We start from the raw sequence: 21,018 nt of genomic DNA on the forward strand, positions 1-21,018 counted from the left end.
CCGGGGCGGCACCATAGCTGCGGCCAAGTGTGCCCTTGGGCAACAGGGAAATGGGATAGGGAAGGGGGGGGGGAGAAAAGGAGGGCCACAAGGGAGGGGGACGGGGAAGGCCCACCGGCAGGCCATGGGTCAGCAGGCATTAGCCAAATATAAGGCCCAGGTCAAGCCAAAACAAAGGGCCGACCCCGAAACCATCCCAGGGCACACCGATCCACCCCCAACCGCACCCCGCATCCACGACCACCAGCCAGTGCGCCGCACCGGGGGGGGGGGGGGGTGTGGGGAGGGGGGCATAGCTACTACCCCCCGCAGGATCAGCAAATTCATCAAGGAAATTACATATTATAAAACATGATAATAATACAAAGATATTTCCATTAATGATAAATCCCTAAATAACTAAACTAATCATAAGCAAAAAATAAACTACGAAAGTATAATAGAATAATAGATAATATGTTGTCCTGCCGATAGGGGACCAAATGAGAGGAAGCTATGGACAAAGTGGAGCAACGGAAGACTACGCCCTCCCACCAACCACCATCCAGGGAGTGTCAAGAGATCATATCCAAAGTGGATGGCAAGATGGGTAGTTTGATCAGTAAAAGGAGTATATAAAGAAAGGGATGGGAAAAGACCTGGTGCAAGCGCAAAAAGGTTTCCAGTTTCAGCACAGTAAAAAGGAAAGCAAAATGTAAAGATTCATCCTTGGAAAGGAATGATAAAAATAGAAAAAATATATATATAACCTAGAACTGGAGCACTGTTGTCACAGAAATGGTGCAAAATCAATACCTTCATTAAGGCCCTTACTAGGACGTCTTTTTCCATCTAGGTCTCTAACATCTGGTCCTTAAAATTAATGGAACAATTTTACTTAGAGGTCCATTTTCGCTCCAAAATTACCTACTAGGAGTTCTTTTCCCCCATTTTTTCTCCATAAAGATATCTGATAGATTGCGCACTATCAATATTAAACAATTTTTTGGGGGATCCCCCACATTTTTTCATCAGGCCTGGCTATGGTGGCCCACCTGTGTGTTCTGGTCAGTTTTAAATAGATTCATATTATATATGTTTGTATTTTGGTAAATATATTTATATATTTATTTGGTTAATAAAATTTGTATTTTTATATATAATTTATTTCCTCCTGCTCTTTTAGTCTTACATATGCAAGTCAAATGCTGACAACTAACTAGCATTAGAACCCAAAGTCACCAAGTGACCAGGAAGGACAATAAGTGATAGACGGTTATAGAATATTAGCATAACAGTGTGTCCCAAGTCGGAATGCAGTCCTCCAACGGAGCAGTGAAATTCTTGGCAAAGTGTTTTTTTTTTTTATAAAGCATGCCTTTCTAAAATTTGGTAAATCATATTGATGTTATAAGGAATGGCCCATTAGACAAGTGGTACAGGGTCTCATAGGGTCTGCACCCCCATTTCTGACCTATGAGCAACCGGTACAAACCCCTTAGATTACCACACAACACAGGGTTAATGGTCTAGGGGCCCAGAATCCATCATCTGTACACTGTGACTCTGCCGTCTTTTCCCTGCACCTGTCTCTCATTCTCAGTAGTTAATATACAGTTACTTGCCCCAACAGGGTTGATGGAGGACTGTAAAACTCTCAAGGCTCAACCCACCAAGGCCAGTCTGTGCATAAACTCTCAGTTCGAGGATAGATATATACAGACTATTGAGTCTATGAAGGGCTTCGAACAAAGGCAGTTACATGCTCACAAACATCTAGAAGTATAACATTCTCAGGTGACAGTACACGATTGGGACCTTAAAGAAGAACTTTAACTAAGGATTGAACTTCGTTCTAATCAGTAGCTGATACTCCCTTTCCCATGAGAAATCTTTACCTTTTTTGAATTAGGCGGGTCTGTGTGGTTGAGATTGTGATGAAACCATTCCCATAGTGTGATGTCATGACCATGGTCCTGACCGTTTGCCGTCGGTGAACCTCATTGCATTATGGGAAATAATGACTTTTTCCAACTGCCAAACAAGCAATATCTCCCTCATGTGCATAAAACTCTCAGTAACGAACATTCCATACAGGTCGCCTGGCAGGACTAAAGATGGCAGCACCAGTGATACATTTCAGGCGAGAAAAGATTTTACAATAGGCAAACACTGACTAAATAATTTATAAATGAATATTGTAAAAAGAAAAATGATGTTATTTTCACTACAGTTCCTCTTTAACCTTGTCATGCTGCCAAGTAAAGCAGATCACAATGCTTTTTTTCAAAGAGAAGTTTGAAGCGATAGCACCATTTATATTTAATTTGATGTGATGTAAAGGCTGTTGTGCAAGGCTTCGTCCTTCATTCCTTCATCTGTGGAGCTTTATTATTGCATATATTGTAAGTATGGCCTTGAAACCGCAGTACTCTACTTTCTCTCATTCTTGAAGAGAATGTCATTGTTTTATCACACTGGGAGCGATCTTGACTCTACAAAGCTAAGGCTTGATAAATCATATCAAGCATAATCCTCTGAGGAGGTTAAACAGAGACCAGGGCCTGTGTGCAATTACCTTTTTCTCCTGATTTTTCTCTTAGTAGATAATTTGTAATCCTCTCTTTAAAATAACCTTTCAGCACTTTGCAATTAAAAAGTACCAAAGAGTAGGTGAAAACGTAATATCAAAATTATTGGTGGCATTTTCTTGCATGCTGGCGGTTTTAAAGGAATTTTATTGACAAGTTGTAAAAATAACATTCTAGGAGAAAACTTACGAGAAAGAGTTAATTGCAGGCCCAGCTCTTGAAATAAAGCTGTAGCTATGCAAGTGAGTGTGGTGATTGTTTCCTGTATGACTCAGATGCAGAGACTTACCCACCAAGCACTGTTGTGTTAAAGTAAACCTGAGATGTCAAAAAAAGTAAAAGATTTTACATGGCTAGGGCTTTCTCCAGGCCCCTTCAGGCTAATCGGTCCCTCGCTGTCCTCCTCTGCCACCTGGATCTTCTGCTATGGGTACTTCAGTCAGGGTGTAGTGCACACACACAGCCCGGCCTCGCACACGCCCCATCACACTCCCACCACTGTGAGCGTTTTGCACCTGCGCAATACTACTGTGCAGTCGCATAATGATCCTGCCATGGGAGCGTGACCAGGGAGCGTGTGGCCAAATCATGTCTGCACTGACTGGCCACATTACTGGGACCCGTAGTGGTCCAGGCGGCAAGGGACCGATTAGCCTGTAGAGGGCTGGAAGAAGCCCCAGATATGTATTTTTTATTTATTTTTATTTTTTCACCTCAGGTACACTTTAATTTTGCATTTACAGTTGGGTTGACTGTGAATCTGCCTTCACCTCCTCCAAGTATTTTTCATGGGAGTTGACTATTGTCCACATAGTGTCAATTTTGTGCCTCAATTTGTTCAGATCTCCACTACTCTTTCTACAAGAAATAGCTAATGAATGCTGTTGTTCAGTGCCTCCTGCTCATCCATTGCTCATTCCAACCGCCTCTATTAAAGACACTGCAGAGAACAGGCTGCTTGGCTATAGCTAGTGATGGTATGTTTGATCAGTTGATAGATTTGAAAGCTCTGATTTGCTGTGATCACATCCTGCTTTAGCATATGATCATGACTAGCAAATCAGAGACTTGCATATCTATCACCTGACCACACTGATCACATGCTTCTCCATAAGTTCTCTTAAACATGACACTAGCTATAGCTGAGCAGACACCCTGTATAGTGATCATTCTTAACCACTTTAAGACCGTGTCATGCCGATGGGCGTGAACACGGTGGCTCTCCCAGGACCGCCTAACGCAGGGCCGGCCTTAGGTTTCACAGCGCCCTGAGCGTAACCAAATTTTGGTGCCCCCCATCATTCATCCTCTTCGCACACACACACGCACGCACATGCACGCACACACACACACATGTGCAAGGTCCCCTTTAGTGTTTGTAGGCAGATCCTCACTTTAGTATATATAGGCAGATCACCCCTTTAGTATATATGGGCAGATCACCCCTTTAGTAAATCGGCATCTCCCTTTTGGTGTATGTAGACAGATCCCCTATTTAGTATATCGGCAGACCCCTTTTGGTGTACATAGGCAGCCTTTAGTATATCGGCAGATCCCTCTTGGTGTATATAGACAGATACACCCCCCCCCCTTTAGTGTATATAGGCAGATCCCCCCCCTTTAGTATATATAAACAGATCCCACTTTTATTGTATATAGCTAGGCAGATACATAGTATACAAGCAGATCCCCTTTAGTGTATATAGGCACCCCCCCCCCCCCCACACACACACACACACACACTTCCCCAACCGGGAGGCAGTTGGGGAATCTTACTTTTCTGCTTGTAGCTGGGGACAGAAGATGGCCAGGAATCAGGAGTGACAAGCAGGTCTCTCTCTGATTAGTGTGCAGCGCAGACATAGCCTGTGAGCGAGGGGCGGCGCTATTGGCATGCACAGCTCACACAGACTCAGCAGGAGGTTCCTGGAGTCTTCGCCCCTTTCACCCCCAGTGGCACCAGGGGGCGGAGCTACCACTTACAGCAACCACAGCCAACTGGTAGAAATGCGGTCAGGGCCAGTTGAATGCACATCACCTGCACCCTGACCCACCTGGAAGCTGACGCCCTGAGCGACCGCTCCAATTGGCGTAAACTCCTAGGGGAGTGTTTTGCAGGGGATCGCGCGCACATCCCCACTTGGATGACGGAGCTCCCCTCCGTCTTCAGTCTCCCATCGGCGATTGCCGCACGGAGACTGTTAGACAGCGACACTGCCGTCTTTTATGGCTGTACAGCGCTGCGATCTAAGGCAGTGCTGTACTGGGGACAGCTGTGTTGTCCCCTCCATTGGCTCAGGGGTGATCCGCAGTCATAGGCTGAAGCCTATGACAGCTGCAGTGGCCCATTTACAGAAAAATGTCCTGGTCTTTAGGGGGCTTTAACACTGCGGGGTCCTCAAGTGGTTAGCACTGAGCATCTATGTATAGCTTTGCTGTACCCTAAACCATAAACAATTATATATTTTTGCCATTGAGCCTGTTCATGACATTTACCTACTTTCTGTTGAGGCAGGAACTAGGGACATTTCCCAGAAGGGGAAGCAGGAATAAAATGGAAAAGAGGTTGCTTTTAGCAATACCCTTAACATCTAAATGGTGATATACATCCGAGAAAGTGCAATCTTGCATAACACCTGATTGGTAACTTTCTCACGTAATACTCTGGTTGACACAGTACTGTTTTCATTTTTTTTAACTGACAACTGAAGTGAGAGGGATATGGAGGCCACCACATTTTTTCCTTTTAAACAATACCAGTAGAGATGTGGCGAACGGTTCCCGAACCGTTCGCCGGCGAACATCTCTAAATCCATGGGCCTCTTACTACTTCCGGGTCGCAATGACCCGGAGTAGTACGCCTGCGCTGCCCGGCGGAGCGCGTCCTAGATCGCGCTCCCGTTGCCGGGCACTCTCTGCGCATGAGCGTGAGGTCATGAGTGACGTCACGCTCATGCGCAGAGAGTGCCCGGCAACAGGAGCGCGATCTAGGACGCGCTCCGCCGGGCAGCGCAGGCGTACTACTCCGGGTCATTGCGACCCGGAAGTAGTAAGAGGCCCAGAGAGGTTCGCCAGGCGAACTGTTCGGCCCAACACTAAATACCAGTTAACTGACAGTCATGCTGATTAGGGATGATTAATGAGATGCAAATATTTCCAAGTTCATGCAGGATTATGTAAATTTGTATGCAAAAATATGCAGCTTGAAAATGGACCAATCCATTTAAACCTTGGTGGGACTTGATTGGTCCGTTTTCAAGCTGCATGTATTTGCATACAAATTTACATAATCCTACATCAACTTGGAAATATGTGCATCCAATTGATCATCCCTACTGCCCATCTCTTTGGCTGCAGTAGTGTCTGAATCACACACCTGAAGCAAGCATCCGTCGAAAACAGTTATAGCTCAGTTAGGGCCGGTTCATACTCAAATCGCAAATCGCTATTGCAAATAGCGAACACAATCGGGATTTTGCATTGCAATCTTGCCACGATTTGCGTTTTGATTCCGATTCGACAGAACGAGAATTACAATGCAATCGCATGCAACAAGTTTGCGATTTCTACAAATTAAAATGCTGCAGTGAGAATGATCCCATAGGAATACATTAGTACCAGCGCTTTGCTGATCACCGACAATCAGTAAAGTGCTGAAAAGTGCTCAAGTGTGAACCAGCCCTTAAGGCAGAGGATCAGTAGTACATCCCGGGCAATGTGCATTGTTTAAAAGGAAATAAATATGTCAGCCACCATATTCCCCTCACATTAGGTGTCCTGTAAACAAATTAGCCCGAATCACTGCAAAATCAAGTTTAAGATCATCATGCTCAACACTACTTATATAGAGTGGGTTGATTTGCTAAAGTTCTTTCACTGTGGAGAACACTGAAGAGCATAAGGGCCCGTTCACACTACACGCGTTTCCAGCCACGTTTTGGAAACGCGTGCGGGTGGCCCGACACGCAGGACATCAGACAGTGCATAGAGTGCACTGTCTGATGTTCACACTGCATGCGTTCCGGACCAGTGCGGTCCGGGAACGCATGCTGCACGCAGAATTTACAAAAACGCGCGGCTGTCCCATTCACTTTTCAGTGATGGGATCAGCCACGCAACGCATACGAATGCGGATGGCGTGCGTTCGTACGCGTTGCGTTCTGCATGCGTGGCCGTCCGCGTTTTGCAGTCTGAATGGGCCCTAACAGAACTGTAAAACTTGGACAGATTTTTTGTTTGTTTGTTGTTTTAAGTTTGTTGTTGTGCTGCCGGAGACATAGCCAGCCCCCACAGTGAGAACTTCTTTTGCTAAATCCCAGGGGCATTGCAAGGATCCTAAGAGATCCGGGCCACTTCTGGGCACTCCAGCCAAAAAATGGGTGTGGCCATGCACCAGAATGTGGGTGTGGTCATGGGTGGAGCCAAAATTACATGAACTTAAAGCGGAATATAACCCTGCATTTCAACTTTGCTCTAAAACATTATTTACAGCATATTATATGCAAAAAGCATTTTTTTTTTACTAGACCAGCATTGGAAGGGTTAAACACAGAGGTTTCAAGTTCCCTGGAGAGATATGCAGAAGTTCAGATTGTTACATTCTATTTAGTTAGATGTATCTATTGATAAATAGTTACACACTCTTTGGCTGTCCTCCAACTCCTTCTCAGTGAGAGAGATGAGTCACATTCAACACTTAGATACATTTATGTAAACAAAATGTATCTATTTCAGCTTGATGCCTCTGCAGAAATCTCCAGGAACTTTAAAGCCCTGTGTAACCCTTCCAATGCTGGTCTAGTAAAAAAAAAAATGCTGGTTGCATATAATATACTGTAAATAATGTTTTAGAGCAAAGTTGAAATGCAGGGTTATATTCCACTTTAACAGCAGTCAAATTAGGCCTGCTCAGCAAAACGTTGGATGATGCTCCTCTCTCCATTAATACAAAAAATAATTCAAGCTGGGGCATTCAGGGTGTTGTGTGGAGCCATGCTGGGTGCTGTGGTGCCATGCTGGGTACTGCGGTGCCTCTATGGGGCATACTGGTGCTGTGGTGCCTCTATGGGGCATGCTGGGTGTTGTGGTTGACATACTGAAAGCTGAGGAGCTTTCATAGGGAGCATGCATCTTTGTGTGTGTCCTCATTGTTCCTCCCCCTGACTCCCCCCCCCCCCCCCTCAGCAGGATAGCACAGTGGGTAGAACTACTCATCTTCTCCATCCACTCTCCAAGTCTGGAGAGATCCTCTGTAGCTTGCGATGCTCCCCCTAGCATCTGAGAATCAGAAGCTAGGAGCTCTAATGTCTGATTCATTCTCCGACACTAGGGGGAGAAGCCCAGAAGACACGTCTGCTAAATCTGGGGACCAAGCAACCGGAGGTGAGTACTGCCGCCCACTGCCTGACTCTGCCTGGGGGACATCTGGGGCACCCCAGAATAGATCCGGGGCACATGCTACTGATCTTTGGGGCTATCAACACCCCTGCTAAACCCAGATCGTTCAAATGATAAAACATACATTTTGATGTGGGTACTTGCACAAAACGCACGCAACTGCATTAGTACAAACTCTGGTTCAAAAATACTTGCTATATTCTGATGCGACCCAGGTGAGGGTTGTACGCTTTTGCCACCCACAACAGCCAAGGTGTGCTGGATCACTTATACTCCCCATTCTTGGTAAACCATCCCCATTGTGCCTCAGAACATTCAGACAGAGAAGGAAAATGTATGTGCAGGAGACCATTCATGTTCTAAAATACGACTAAAACTGTACACCTATATTATTTGGTGAATTGTAATAATGGATTGGATTTTCTTTTTATAGATTACATTTTATGATTCAATATTTTATTTGATGATGGCGCACAAGATACAGATATTGGGACATATTTCGGTATTGCTGGTGTGAAGTACTGAAACAAGAAAAAATATGCCATTAAGATGACTGTAAATGAGCAGGTTTATATAAATCCTCATATTTCCCTTCTACTTGTGAAAGGTGTTTGCTGAAGTGATTGCAAAACATGGGATTAATAAAGCAAGCATCTGCACGTTAATCCGTGTTTGCTACTTTCCTCTATCCTCTTATATATCTTCTCAAAGCTGACAGACAGGGTTTACTTCCTTAGCAAGGCCCCTTGATAGTGAAGACTGCTGCTGAAGAGGACTATGCACTGACCTGTGTTCTTTTAAAGTTGACACCTCATTGTCTTTCATCAGTGATAGCTCTTTATTCTCAAACATAAAAGCTATGGTAGGAGGAGGAGGAGGAGGGAGACATAGCAAGAGGTATCCTGTGGGGAGCTTCAGCAGGCTGCAGAAGAGGTAGAAGCTAAAGCTTAGTACACACTTGTGATTCCTGTTGTGCAACAGGGATCGGGGCTCGACTACTTGGGCAAGATTACGCCTCGGTAGCCTGCTGGCTAATGATACCTCTGTTGCTATGGTGGAAGGCAGAGGTATGATGAGTGGTGCACAGTGGATTGGCTTCCCATGGGCGGGGTTTCTAAGGATTCAGCATGCCGGATCTAAAGGCGACGTTGACTACACACTAGATGCACGCATACGACAGTTAGGCAGCATGTTACTCTAAAACATAGAATTCACCAGTGTGTACTCCAAACATAATAATTAGCAGTGTGTCTCCCAAAAAGTATAATGAAGTAAAGCGTTGGCTTCTATCAACATAATTATACTGCATGCCCCTCAAAAGACTATAAATAGGCGTGTCCTAATTAAATATAATTACATAAAATATGTAACATAAACTGCAGAGTCCTCCTTCCCCAAAATCGCAACTAAGCATATATCCCCCTAAAATTGCTATTAGGCTGGGTCCCAGCGCTAAGATCCCCAAACATAATTAAAGTGGGATAAAACTCTGACGTAACATTCAATAAAAATGTGTTTTGCTCATTTTCATTACCCATACAGTTACCATATTTGCTTTTGTGCACAAGTAATACTGTCTGTTTACAAATTACAAATTCCCAAAATACATTTTATCTGCTCTGAAAGCTCCCATTGCATTTAAATGCATAACTGCTGTATTCATATATTAAACTAATGATCACTTCTCAGCTCTTTCTGCTTCTCAGCTCAGTAAAGCTCAGTTTTGTCAGTTTGCAAATGTTTACTAAATGTACCTGGCCAAGAAATGTAAACAAGAGATGTTATCACCTCTTTGGATACGGCCAGAAGCTTTCCACTGAAGCACAAGGTGCTGTGTTTAACTATTTGAATGCTTTTCTACTGCAATTTTTTTGGGTAGTATATTTTTATGCTGTAAATAATCTTTTAGAACAAAGAGGAAATGCTGAGTTTCAAACTACTTTAAGCAGAGTGCTCCCTTAAATCCTCAAACACACAAGAAATAGGCAATGCCCGCCTAAATGTTTTCAAATATAATTAAAATGACCCCCTAAAATCCTCAAACATGATTAGACAGAGCCTTTCTGACCCCTCCTCCCCCTTCCAAAGAAAAAAATAGACATATCATAAATGTAAATAAAGACAGGATACCCACCTGCAGCTGGGCTCCTTCTGACTGTCTTTCTGTGTGTCTGGTTCCCTCCATGAAGTAGGGGTAAATGGGAGACAGACCTTGGAGTTTGTGGTGTTCATAAATCTGGACTGTAGATGGCATTGTGTCTTTCTAATAAGATGATCTGCACTGCTGTGTGTTGTTGGTTCCTGATGATGCATGCTGGAGACATGGAGGAAAGTACTGCTCAACGTGGAGAGCTGCTAAAGCTTGTAAATAAACATTATGATACACAACATTCAATTAATGCAAAATTAAATCCTTATACACAAAGTGTAACATTCTGTGGAGATGCAGCTGCGGGCAGTCAGGATGGCCCCGCAGCTGCTTCGGTTTCCCTGTCGGGCGTTTCTCCTGTCCCCTCGGCGTGCTAGACGCCGAGGGGATTGTCAGTTGCTCATAGAGTAGCTTTGTCGCGCGTGCGCGTGCACAGACGGGACCTTTATGCAGAGAGGAGGCGCGTCAGCTGACCTGCTGGTCGGCTGACGTCAGAGGAGACTCTCGGCAGCTCTGATTGACTGATGGGTGTGGGCGTGGCTGAGGGGTCTCCTCCGCTTCTTAAGCCTCCGAGAATCACTAGCAACTTGTCTGCTGTTGCGAATGCTTCGTGTGAGCACTCAGACCTTAGTTAGATCCGGTGTGTTTTGATCTGGGAGGAAACCAGGGATTTCACACAAGACTAGGAATTCAGATTACTACTGCTATTATTGCTTGATTATCTGTGTATGACTCTGGCTCTCTTCTGACTACGCTTACGCTATAAGATTCTGTACTTTCACCCATCTGATCCTATTGCTGACTCTGCTTGAAATACCTTTATCCTTCTGCCTGCCGATTCTGTACTGTATTCTCCTGTCTGTTGCCGAACCGATCTGTCTGACCACTCTACTCACCAGTGAGCCCTTGTCACTGGTGAGGTTCCTTACTGATAATACCCACCAGCTCCTCTGGTAAGGTTCTGTACTGATTATACCCACCAGCTCCTCTGGTGAGGTTCCTTACTGATAGTACCCACCAGCTCCTCTGGTGAGGTTCTGCCAAATCTAATCAGTATTACTGTTGCACCAAGCACTGTACACTCGCTATTACCTTGTTTACTATACTTGCATTATTCGTGATTCTGCAGATCACCATATAATCAGGTATAGTGTCTGATTATTGGTGATACTGCAGATCACACAATAATCAGACTTCTGATTGCTACACCAATCGTTACACAAAGGCCATCCACTAGCCCCACAATCAATCTCCACCACTAGTCCCACAATCAATCTCTCAGTGTTCAATAGCCTCGGGCTTTGCTACCAGGCAATCGAAAGCGGACTTCCAGATGTGCGTAGACTGACGGCCGCAGTCACGCTGAAGTACTCTGGGATCGCACAACACAGCTCTACGCCTGTCCTTTTGATCCTATAAAAGGTAGGAAAGAACTTATGCTGGCTTCCCTCCCCTCTCAAAAATGTAACCAGTAAATGCCTGTTTCTCATGCTATTGAACACTCACAGGATTTGATGTTCTGGATTGTATGGGGTAATACAGCCATTTCAAGATTGACTTATGAATACTGCTTGCAACTCGCTGTTTGATTCCAATGGGAGCAATTGATACCAATATGCTGGAATGCTAAGCAAGAGTAATAGACTTTTATTGAAGGAGTGGTTTATATCCATTTGAAAGCCCATGCTGAGGCAGAAGATTTTTTTGTGAAGGAATGGTGCTTTTTTTAATTGCACATATTTTTGCATATATTTTTATACATAATTTTAGCTTGTCATCTTTTTAAAGGGAAGGTTCAGGGAAACGTTTAAAAAAATAAAAATCCATATCCACTTACCTGGGGCTTCCTCCAGCCCGTGGCAGGCAGGAGGTGCCCTCGCCGCCGCTCCAGAGGCTTCCGGTCGTCTTCGGTGGCCGACCCGACCTGGCCAGGCCGGCTGCCAGGTCGGGCTCTTCTGCGCTCCAAGGACGGGCTCTTATGTGTCCCACGCAGGCGCGCTGACGTCATCGGACGTCCTCCGGGCTGTACTGCGCAGGCGCAGTAGTTCTGCGCCTGCGCAGTAAAGCCCGGAGGACGTCCGATGACGTCAGCACGCCCGCGTGGGACGCAGAAGAGCCCGTCCTTGGAGCGCAGAAGAGCCCGACCTAGCAGCCGGCCTGGCCAGGTCGGGTCGGCCACCGAAGACGACCGGAAGCCTCTGGAGCGGCGGCGAGGGCACCTCCTGCCTGCCACGGGCTGGAGGAAGCCCCAGGTTAGTGGATATGGATTTTTATTTTTTAAACGTTTCCCTGAACCTTCCCTTTAAACTCTATAATCAAATCTTGGAAATACATATAGGGTCTCCGTTAAACCAGTAAAAGAAAACAAACTTTCCCTGTAGCCATGGGAACTATTGCCTTTCTAGACACATGCAGGACAGAGATAATAATTTAACCAGCAACCTCATAATTTAATATACTCACTCTGGCAGATCTTCATAGTTGTCTAGGCATTACCAGTAAGCCCTGTATGGCTGATATTGTGGTAAAACCCCTCCCACAGTGTGATGCCAGGACCATGGTGCTGACATCACACTGTGGGAGCCTTGTTGCATTGTGGGAAATAACAGCTGTTTCCAACTGCCAAAAAAAGCAAGGAGTAGCTACTTCCACTGACATCACCTGCCAGCAGTAAAAATGTTAAAAATGTGATAAATATCAGAATGTAAATCGGGGAGAGGAAAGATTTTACAATGGGCAAACACTGACTAAATCCTCTAACCATAATTACCGATATTGTAAAAATTAAGCAGTTTTGTTCATTACATTATTTTCACTGGAGTTCCCCTTTAAAAGATACGGCATCACTGGTTGGATATGCCCAAGCAGCTGATTTTGATTTAGTGGGAGGAAGGTTAGAGCTTTTCAGCACTCAAATCTACTCTTAGATTATGTAGGATTAATACATTTCAATGAGTTCTTCCCTTTCCCCATGGTGGCCAACTGTTTTGTTTTTTTATTTCAAATTTATATGGTATGAATCTGAACTGTGAGTTGCATTATTATGCCTTTTTGTCTTACAAAATGATTCCATCTTACTGCTTTCTACTATGTGGTACTATGGAAGAAATATGGTATGATATTTTGTTGAATTTATGTGTTCAATAAACTTTCATTTTGATTGAGAAAAAAAAAAAGAAAGAAATGCATCTGTGCTGTCACCTGCTGCTGAAACATATTGCAGAACTAACAGAAAACAGGCCTTTGGGGAAATGATAGAAATAGTGGTTTGGAAGAAGTTAAGGTCAAAACTATCAAAGGACACATGATGAATAGGTGGTTTTGCTCAGTTTTAAGTGATTATTTATCCATCAGATATTTACATATTATTATTGGGAGGTTGAGAGAGTGGGTTGCTGCTAGAACTCCATCAATACTAGAAACAGCCCTCACTCTGTGTTCTCAAAGAATGTGCTTTGACAGCTAGCTTGTTACTGGAATTGTTTCTCATGGGTTAGTTTGAGGGCTGCAGAGTAGGCACTAAGGGCCCGTAAGCATGCTAAGTCAATGTCACCTGATGGGGATGAAGTCCCGACCACTCAAGCAACTTTGCAGGGCAGAAGCTGAGCAGATGTGGTGCTCCCTTGTTAGCGAGCAATGTGTTCTATTCTATGCATGGTGGCGGAGCAGCGTGGGAATGACTGGCTGGTGGAGTAAGTGGGATGAGCAATGTTCTTGGCCATTGCTCAAAGTCATTCACTAGGTCCTCCCAGTCCTCTTCCTCACTCAGCTGTCCGGTCCACCCCTGCAGTCGATTTGTCGGAGTCCTTGATTGCGCTCCCATAGCATATGAGGCTTGATGCAGTGTGCATGGGCAGAGCACTTCCAGTTACAGGAGCACGATCAAGGATGCCTGGCTGGGCAAGCGCATGTGCAGTACTGTGCGACTCAAATGACTCAAGTGGGTAGCGGCCTGAAACAGCTGAGCGAGGTGGAGGACCAGGTGGACTGCTAGAGGCACACAACCCTACGGGGGCTGAGAGAAGCCCCAGGTAAGTAAAAGAACAATTTTTAAATTCACCTCTGCTATCCTTTGAGGGGCTTGTGGCCCAAGAGCACTGAGTTGAGCAATAGGGGCTTATAAACCTTGATTTCACTCATTGTGGACGTGTTCATAAATATGGCATTATTTTTTTGGTGTCAGTCCAGCATTAAATAGAAGGACAAGACATTTCATTACTGTCAACATTTTAATCCTTTTACCAATAAGAACAAATGTTAAGTTCTGGAACAACAAACAGAACGTTATGTTTCGCAGATATATTCCCAGCAGCATCGCCACTTTAAAATCACAGTCTTAGGGAAATCAGCTGTGCAGGCAATATGATTTTCTTTCCAAATGCCCTTTGAGATGATTTTAATTAGAAAGATAAGAACATTTTGTAACTGCTGTTGCTTCTTGAACTCCAGACCCATTGCTCAACTGTACCAGTCCAGCTGTTGCATTGTTACACTTTCAAACAGTTTTCTCAACCTTAGCAGATCATTTTAAAGGAGAGTTGAGGAAGCAGAGGCATCGGGACACAACATCGCAAGGTAATCAGGCTCTTTTCTTTGTTTAAAGACACTTTGATGCAGAAGTTGTTGTTTTTTTTAATCACTGATAAAAGAATTATAGAGATATACACTGATTGTCCCTCGACTGTGCAGTCCTGAGACAAGGAAGTCTGCTTTGCATCACAGCAGCCTATAAGATTTATACATGCACTTGCAAATCACAGATGGAGATTTAAATTGACTCATTTGATTGTTGTGGTTTATTATATACAGCAGACTATATTTGAATGAGGTCCTTTAAGTTAGTTTTTTTTGTTGTGTTTTTTTTTTTTTTTTTTTGTATACGTCCATTTATCATGCTTAAATGTTTGGAATACATAATGTATTACTTGCACATTTTAAATAAACCTTGCAGCTGGTTTATGAGAACTGGAGTAAGATAGAGTGTATGCCCAAAGCAATCATTCAGGTTTCATCTTTGAAAGGAGCATAGAAGATTGCTGTGGCTAACAGTCCGACTTCTACTCCAGATTTTCAACCACATTATATATTGTAATAAGGAGGCAAAAGTTCAAAGACAAAGTGTTACTTCCTTATTATGATTTGTTTATGCAAGTTTGGAACTAAAATATCACAATAAGTGAGTCCTAGTTTACCTAGTGAGAGATGAGGTTATGGATAAGCAAAAAAAAAAAAAAAAAATATATATATATATATATATATATATCATCTGTAGTGCTTTACAAAGTACATAGTTAGGTCACTAACTGCTAGTATTGGTGGTGCTTCTGGCTATCTATGCTAGGGAGGGGGCTGCTAATATTGGGGGCACATCTGGATGTCTGTACTGGAGAGGGGCTGCTAATACTGTGGGCACGTCTGGCTATGTATGCTGGGGAGATGGATGTCATTACTGGGGACACATCTGATTAACTGTGCTGAAGAGAGCTAGATGACTCCACAATATAGGTAGCCAGATGCCAACACCCCCCCCCCCCCCTCCCAGTATAGAAGGCCATAGATGTTCCCCCCAGCATAGTATTTGTACATATATGTTCCTAAAAGGTGTGTAGACAGCTTAAGGTTGCTCAGGGGCCTTAATGCCCTTAATTTGTCAGGTGAGTGACTAGCCAATGCACTTAAACTCCATTCTGTAGATCGAAAAAGACACAGACAGAAAAAATACTATTATGGCTATTTTAGTTACTATCTTTAAAAGACATATGAAGCATATTATTACGTGATAAAAACTCAGAAGTCCCATACAATTATTTACTTCCACATTAAAATCTACAAACACTAAAAAACAGACATTAAGTTTAAAGAGACTACCATTTTTCTGAACATTTTATGCGTATTAGCTATGTGCATAGCTCTTAGTGCATGCAGTCATTTATATTGGAAAGTGTGCAAGGTGTTCAGCTGTTTCTGGGTAGCGGCAGCTGGGTTCTCTGGCTTTAATACAGGACTTGGTTTGCTAGACACGTAATAGGAATGGTGAGAAGCCTTATGAAACATCTGTTGCTACTTTCACCCCATAAATTGTGTTGCGCTTGCAGTTTTTACAGCAATAATATATTTCAATAGAATAGGAGTCCTAGAAAACTAGGCCACAAAGTAAGTTCTGGACAGTTTTATGAAAAGGAAAATCTGGAGGGGAAATGGTATACTTTAAAATGAAGTTGTCAGAACATAAGGAAAAACCTGCTGCTGGTTCATTCATCCCAATTTGTTAGTTTGCCCACTAAATTATACTCAGGACAAGTGTTTTGCAGTTTAACCACACTGTGCTTTTGAATGTCAAGCTGTGTGACAGCTGGAAATGTCAAGCTATTTCAACACAATAATAGTGAAACCACAGGGCACCAAAAAAGTACTTGTTTATCGGTTGAAATATTCAAGAAATGTCTGATGGATCTTGAAAATATCACTTTGTCATATACATACAAAGCAGGGTGTCAGTGTCTTCACTGATGGAGCAGAGTGGTGTGTACATGCAGATAGGCAACCAGTATAACAAGTTAGAACTCTTAAGAAAAACATGCAGAGATACATCATACACCATCATCAGGAAATACAGCTTACTTAGCCGCCAGGCCAGGCTTACTTACAGAAGCACCAGGCACAGTGACTGGACAAACATATGCTCCACGTTATTTCCTGAGGAAGTGGGTACGCCCGCAAAACGCATCACATGTGAAGTGATTGTGGCTGTTTTTTTAATAAAGAACCGCTGTTCTGAAATTACACAACCTGTGTCTGAATTCTAGAAGTAAGTCCACCACTATCTTCATTTTTAAATATTTATTCTTATTGTTGCCTCTGTACCATCAATCTCAATATCAAACAGCTTACTTAGGAACAGAGGAACAGGGAGAATGAATGCAGGAAAACACAACACCATACAGATCATTGCAGCACTTTACATTTTACAGTGACATCTTGTGGTTGCTTTCCTGTACTGCAGTTTAACTTATAATGTTGTTACTACTAACATTCACTAGTTTATGTGTCATGGTATGCTCTTCACTCTTATTTTTACTCTTTTCAAAAACAAAAAAGAATATCACCCCAGATAATCACTATTAGTCATTATGAGTAATGTTGAATACTTATGCACAAATTAAATGTTTATGTATGCAAACGTAGACTTGCTTGAATTTGCTTCAGCTCAGTCTGAGGGCTGTTTGGCCGAACAGTTTAAAATGTTTGAGAATTGGGAGCTTGGTAAGCCGAACACCGCTAAAGTGAACTGGGAAAAGTTCTTGCTTTTTTCCTGGTCTGTGGAGAGTAACTACAACTGCCAGATGCAATGAATAGCATGGGAAGATCACTAAATCTTCATTTCAAGTCCTGAGCAAAGATTTGGCAGAAAATAATAGTTTTGTCAGAAGAAAAGGTATAGAAGAAGATTTAGGCTGCAAAGATCTTCTCAGCAGACCTAGCGGAGGGTTGCAACTTCTTTGTCAATATCAGACTGATTCTCACAAAAAACGTCAGGTAAGTGCTGAAGAGCATATTGTACTAGACTTGCATATGTTAACCAGGAATTGGGTAAAACTTCTACTTGTCTTCAGTGCACATTATATCCCTATCTATATAGCTTTATGCTGTCTGTGGGATTTATTGTATTATGCTGGGCATACACGAGTCGACCCGGCGGCTCGATTAGCCGCCGGATCAACTCCCGCCGCGTCCCCACTCGTCCCTGCAGGCGACCGGGTCGATTCCCGCTTGTCCCCGCGGGCGCTCCTTATCTTCCGCTCGATTCCCCACTATTGTCCGCCCGCGGGGATCGAGCGGGGTATCGATCCGGCGGGTCATTGGACCTGTCGGAAATTATCAATCAAGCCATCAGAGGCTCGATTGATAAGGGCGCATCGGCCCGTGTATGCCCAGCATTAGACTTGCAGTTGGATATTTCACACCCAAGATTGAGTAGCACTTCTGCTTGCCTGCACAGTATATCCCTCAAGAAATTTTAACTGCTCATTTTCTTTATTCTAATTGCTTTGCACAGTGCGGCTTATTGTGGAAGATTGCAACAGCAGCTTATTACTTCAGGCATTGAGCATCACTGCTGTTAATCTCCACACTAAAGTCCCAGGCTGCTTTTAATCTACACATTCAGCTTGTGGCTTATTGCACTATATTTGCAACTGCAGCATATAGACCTGGAGGAGAAGGGACTGAATTTACACACAGGCAAGCTGATACCATCTCCAGCCCTCAGCCTGTGACAATGTAACAAACAGAACATGGCTGCCCTCATTGTATCACAGGAATAAATAATCATAAACTTTTGAAGCTGTTTATGGCTAGATATGCTGTGTAAACTAGCTAACCTTTAGATAAGATATATAGATAATTTACTTGTTATAGTTAGTTTGTCATATCGGATCTGCTTTAAGAATGAGCCCACAGTTCCTATGCCATTTGTCATCCAGGGACTGCCTTTAAATAGAAATCGTGACCAAGAATGTAACTTCATCCCAATCAGTAGCTGATACCCCCTTTCCCATGATAAATCTTTTCCTTTTCTCAAACGGAACATCAGGGGGCTCTATATGGCTGATATTGTGTTGAAACCCCTCCCACAGTGTGATGTCAGGACCATGGTGCTGACATCACACTGTGAGAGCCTTGTTGCATTGTAGGAAATAACAGCTGTTTTCAACTGCCAAAAAAACAAGCAGCAGCTACTTCCACTGACATCACCTGCCAGCAGTAAAAATACCACCATATGTCAGAATGTAAATCAGGGAGAGGAAAGATTTTACAATGGGCAAACACTGACTAAATCATTTATACATAATAATTGTAAAAATTAAGCACTTTTGTTCATTATGTTATTTTCACTGGATTTCCTCTTTAAGCAGCACTACCTTCACTGTTTATCATCACTGATTTGTGCTGTGGGTTTTTTTTTTCTACCACATCTGTAATAAACATTTGTGTTACTGTGGATTAAGTATAGAGGGCCATATGCAATTCTGCTTTTCATTTGAGTTTTTTTTTAATTTTTAATGTTCAATTTCAAATAACTTTCCAGCACTTTTCCACTAAAAAAAGTACCAAAAAGTAGGTGAAAAAGTACGATCAACATTATTTTGCGTATTTTCTTGCTTTCTGGTGGCTTAAAAGGCATTCTATTAACAAATTTAAAAATATCACTTAGGATAAAACTCAGGAGAAAAAGTGAATTGCATATGGGCCAGAGTGAGAAAAGTATATTTGTTATCACAAAAGTCATCCTGGTTAAAATATTATTTTCTTTCTCACTTGTCACGACTATTTACTGGTGTCATTTCAATAAAGCTTGTAAAGGGGATTTTATCAAGCACTCAGTTTATCAAGCACCAGGTTAACCATTCTAAAGCTGCTTATGGGGTGAGTGGCAAAATCCCTAAATGTGCCAGTGGTGGGCTGTCAGCGCTCATTCTTCCAACAAATTAGTAATTGTTCTGTCTCCTGTGAGTGTTACTATTAAATGTTTCATCCTGTGACATACTAGTAGTCACTGCATCTTCCTGCAGTCAGTCAGCAGTTGTTTCTATTACAATGTTTACTGTGTCTTCCAGAGCCGGCCTTAGAGTACGCGGGGCCTGGGGCGAGTGTCATATGCGGGGCCTAGAGCCATAAGTGTAGGCCATGTACCGTACCACCACAGTCACAGGCTTGTCCACCTCAAACAGTATGCCTTATTATTGTTTAAAAACTTGTTAAAGGCCCCTAAGCCAACCAATACAGGAGCAATTATAATACGTAATGTAATCAAACTGTACCTATCCCTAGCTCCCCAGCTAGCCTCTACCTATCCCTAGCTCCCCATGAAACCTAGCACCAATCCCCAGCCAGTCTGGAAGCTCCAGCCTAAGCCCCCTCTAGCTCCAGTCCATGCTTGACTGACCTAAATGCCCCTGGGACCATCAGCCTGAGGCTTTTGCACATTACCTTAATCTGACATTTACCAAGCTTCATGTCAGTGCAGAAATTCATTACAAAAATGCAAACGGCATAGTACAGTAAAGCATGCTGAAGACGAAAACCTAAGCAATAAAAGGGGGGCGGTGCAAAATATAAGGTGTGTAAAACAAAATAGGAACATCTGAGTATTTGTAAATGACACACTGCTCAGAACACAAACAGCTAAACTTCTGTAGTCCTTTCCTTCACCACCACCAAAATGAGCATTGTATGGCGGGCATGACATGCGGGGCCCTCTTCATGTGCGGGGCCTGGGGCGATCGCCCCACTTGCCACCCCTAAAGGCCGCCACTGTCTTCCCTCAATGCTTCAGTGGTCACTGCACCTTTATGTAATAGGTCAGCGGTCACCCTTTGTTCTATCACAAGTTAGCAGTGGCTATGTAAAGGGATAATCAGACATGTGACTAATGCGACATGGGAGAGGTACTCTTTTCAAGCTGTTGATTAACTGGCACCTCCTTCAAATTCGATAACCCTCTTGCAAACTTTCAGTTCAACCATTGAATATTCTGTGTATCTAAAATTTGGTGTTTAGGGCTTGTTCAGATGGGCAGCTGCTGGCGGCTGTGCATGATATGTACTTCTGGGATCCACCATGTCCCACATTGAGATGAATGGCAACATTCATCTCAATGCATTTACCATAGGTAGGCGGTGTTCACATTTGTGCACGGTCAAGTACGTTTTCCAAGACGCTGCGTGTAGCCTCGGCTGTGTTCACAGTACCGAGTCTCCCTAGGGGCTCAAAACATGACACCATGACAATGTCGAGAACCGATACAAAATGTTTTCTATGTTTAATGGTTTTTGGTAGTAGAAAAGCATTTAGTATCTACTAAACGAACTGCTGGCAGCCGACCATCTGAACCAGCCCTTA

General features: G+C 43.3%; 1 protein-coding gene across 1 annotated transcript in view; it reads left to right on the plus strand.

Moving 5' to 3' along the window:
- Nucleotides 1-14,601: 14,601 nt before the first annotated feature.
- The window catches only part of TANGO2 (transport and golgi organization 2 homolog), a 131,311-nt gene continuing 124,894 nt past the window's right edge, over nt 14,602-21,018 (plus strand). Inside the window, exon 1 of the mRNA XM_068271582.1 lies at nt 14,602-14,691. The gene's annotated coding sequence lies outside the window, so the exon portion shown is untranslated. The remainder of the gene's footprint in view (nt 14,692-21,018) is intronic.

This window comes from Hyperolius riggenbachi, chromosome 1 (genome assembly GCF_040937935.1).
Source record: "Hyperolius riggenbachi isolate aHypRig1 chromosome 1, aHypRig1.pri, whole genome shotgun sequence".
In the NCBI taxonomy this organism is placed as follows: Eukaryota; Metazoa; Chordata; class Amphibia; order Anura; family Hyperoliidae; genus Hyperolius; species Hyperolius riggenbachi.